The sequence below is a fragment of the Lampris incognitus genome, chromosome 18 (genome assembly GCF_029633865.1).
Source record: "Lampris incognitus isolate fLamInc1 chromosome 18, fLamInc1.hap2, whole genome shotgun sequence".
In the NCBI taxonomy this organism is placed as follows: Eukaryota; Metazoa; Chordata; class Actinopteri; order Lampriformes; family Lampridae; genus Lampris; species Lampris incognitus.
Window position 1 is genome coordinate 5,688,612 of NC_079228.1, and position 3,998 is coordinate 5,692,609.

The following is a 3,998-nucleotide window of genomic DNA, read 5'->3' on the forward strand; positions in this document are numbered from 1 at the left end:
TCTCAGTGGAGGAGTTTGAGTTCTGCAGCAGCTACGCCAGCCAGCAACTCCCCATCACTGACACTTTCACCGGACATGCTAGGACCATGATGGCATCTGGAAGATTGAGGGCTCACACCACCACATTAGACACCACACTAGACACCGCACTAGACACCACATTAGACCCAACACTAAATACCACACTAGACACCACATTAGACACCACACTAGACACCACACTAGACACCACATTAGACACCACACTAGACACCACACTAGACACCACATTAGACACCATACTAGACACCACATTAGACACCACACTAGACACCACATTAGACACCACACTAGACACCACATTAGACACCACACTAGACACCACATTAGACACCACATTATACACCACACTAGACACCACACTAGACACCACATTAGATACCACACTAGACACCACACTAGATGCCACATTAGATACCACACTAGACACCACATTAGACACCACACTGGACATCATTTTAGACACCACACTAGACACCACAGTAGACACCACACTAGACACCACACTGGACACCACACTAGTCACCACACTAAACACCACAGAGTAGTTTACATGTGTGGTTTAAATGTGTGGTTTACATTTGTAGTTTACATGTGTGGTTTACATTTGTAGTTTACATGTGTAGCTTACATGTGTAGCTTACATGTGTGGTTTACATGTGTGGTTTATATGTGTGGTTTACATGTGTGGTTTACATGTGTGGTTTAAATGCGTGGTTTACATGTGTAGCTTACATGTGTAGCTTACATGTGTGGTTTACATGTGTGGTTTACATGTGTGGTTTACATGTGTAGTTTACATGTGTAGCTTACATGTGTGGTTTACATGTGTGGTTTAAATGCGTGGTTTACATGTGTAGCTTACATGTGTGGTTTACATGTGTGGTTTAAATGTGTGGTTTACATTTGTAGTTTACATGTGTGGTTTACATTTGTGGTTTACATGTGTAGCTTACATGTGTGGTTTACATTTGTGGTTTACATGTGTAGTTTACATGTGTGGTTTACATTTGTAGTTTACATGTGTAGCTTACATGTGTGGTTTACATGTGTGGTTTACATGTGTGGTTTACATGTGTGGTTTACATGTGTAGCTTACATGTGTGGTTTACATGTGTGGTTTAAATGTGTGGTTTAAATGCGTGGTTTACATGTGTAGCTTACATGTGTGGTTTACATTTGTAGTTTACATGTGTAGCTTACATGTGTGTTTTACATGTGTGGTTTACATGTGTGGTTTACACGTGTAGCTTGCATGTGTGGTTTACATGTGTGTTCTAAATGCGTGGTTTACATGTGTGGTTTACATGTGTAGCTTACATGTGTGGTTTACATGTGTGTTTTAAATGCGTGGTTTACATGTGGGGTTAACACGTGTAGCTTGCATGTGTGGTTTACATGTGTAGCTTGCATGTGTGGTTTACATGTGTGGTTTACATGTGTAGCTTGCATGTGTGGTTCACATGTGTGGTTTACATGTGTGATTTACATGTGTGGTTTACATGTGTAGCTTACATGTGTGGCTTACATGTGTGGTTTACATGTGTGGTTTACATGTGTAGCTTGCATGTGTGGTTTACATGTGTGGTTTACATGTGTAGCTTACATGTGTGGTTTAAATGCTTGGTTTACATGTGTGGTTTAAATGCTAGGTTTACATGTGTGGTTTAAATGCTTGGTTTACATGTGTGGTTTACATGTGTGGTCTACATGTGTGGTTTACATGTGTAGCTTACATGTGTGGTTTACATGCTTGGTTTACATGTGTGGTTTACATGTGTGGTTTACATGTGTAGCTTGCATGTGTGGTTTACATGTGTGGTTTACATGTGTAGCTTACATGTGTGGTTTAAATGCTTGGTTTACATGTGTGGTTTACATGTGTAGCTCACATGTGTGGTTTACATGTGTGGTTTACATGTGGAGCTTACATGTGTGATTTAAATGCTTGGTTTACATGTGTGGTTTACATGTGTAGATTGCATGTGTGGTTTACATGTGTGGTTTACATGTGTGGTTTGAATGCTTGGTTTAAATGTGTGGTTTAAATGCGTGGTTTACACGTGTAGCTTGCATGTGCGGTTTACATGTGTGGTTTACATGTGTGGTTTACATGTGTAGCTTGCATGTGTGGTTTACATGTGTGGTTTACATGTGTGGTTTACATGTGTGATTTACATGTGTGGTTTACATGTGTAGCTTGCATGTGTGATTTACATGTGTGATTTACATGTGTAGCTTGCATGTGTGGTTTACATGTGTGGTTCACATGTGTGATTTACATGTGTGGTTTACCCGTGTGGTTTAAATGTGTGGTTTACATGTGTGGTTTACATGTGTAACTTAAATGTGTGGTTTACATGTGTAGCTTACATGTGTGGTTTACATGTGTAGCTTACATGTGTGGTTTACATGTGTGGTTTAAATGTGTGGTTTACATGTGCGGTTTACATGTGTAGCTTAAATGTGCGGTTTACATGTGTGGTTTACATGTGTGGTTTACATGTGTAGCTTGCATGTGTGGTTTACATGTGTGATTTACATGTGTGGTTTACATGTGTGGTTTACATGTGTAGCTTGCATGTGTGGTTTACATGTGTGATTTACATGTGTGGTTTACATGTGTGGTTTACATGTGTGATTTACATGTGTGGTTTACATGTGTGATTTACATGTGTAGCTTGCATGTGTGGTTTACATGTGTGGTTTACATGTGTGGTTTACATGTGTAGCTTGCATGTGTGGTTCACATGTGTGGTTTACATGTGTGGTTTACATGTGTGATTTACATGTGTGGTTTACATGTGTAGCTTGCATGTGTGGTTTACATGTGTAGCTTGTATGTGTGGTTTACATGTGTGGTTTGCATGTGTGGTTTACATGTGTAGCTTGCATGTGTGGTTTACATGTGTAGCTTGCATGTGTGGTTTACATGTGTGGTTTACATGTGTGGTTTACATGTGTAGCTTGCATGTGTGGTTTACATGTGTGGTTTACATGTGTGGTTTACATGTGTGATTTACATGTGTGGTTTACATGTGTAGCTTGCATGTGTGATTTACATGTGTGGTTTACATGTGTAGCTTGCATGTGTGGTTTACATGTGTGGTTCACATGTGTGATTTACATGTGTGGTTTACCCGTGTGGTTTAAATGTGTGGTTTACATGTGTGGTTTACATGTGTAACTTAAATGTGTGGTTTACATGTGTAGCTTACATGTGTGGTTTACATGTGTAGCTTACATGTGTGGTTTACATGTGTGGTTTAAATGTGTGGTTTACATGTGTGGTTTACATGTGTAGCTTAAATGTGTGGTTTACATGTGTAGCTTACATGTGTGGTTTACATGTGTGGTTTACATGTGTAACTTAAATGTGTGGTTTACATGTGTAGCTTACATGTGTGGTTTACATGTGTAGCTTACATGTGTGGTTTACATGTGTGGTTTACATGTGGCTGGTTTGTGTTTTTTTAAGTGTCCTATAATCCTCCAAGAGTCACGCTGCAAGGAAAGCTCAAGAATAATGTGTATTTCTGTGACTACATCTTCTTCTTATTGGCTGATATAGACAGACAGACGGACAGACAGGCAGACGGGCGGGCAGGCGGGTGGGTAGATAGATAGATAGATAGATAGATAGATAGATAGATAGATAGATAGATAGATAGATAGATAGATAGATAGATAGATAGATAGATAGATAGATAGATAGATAGATAGATAGATAGATAGATAGATAGATAGACAGACGGACGGACGGACGGACGGACGGACGGGAGGGCGGGCGGGCGGGCAGGTAGATAGATAGATAGATAAACAGACAGACGGACGGACGGACGGACGGACGGACGGACGGACGGGAGGGCGGGCGGGTAGATAGATAGATAGATAGATAGATAGATAGATAGATAGATAGATAGATAGATAGATAGATAGATAGATAGATAGATAGATAG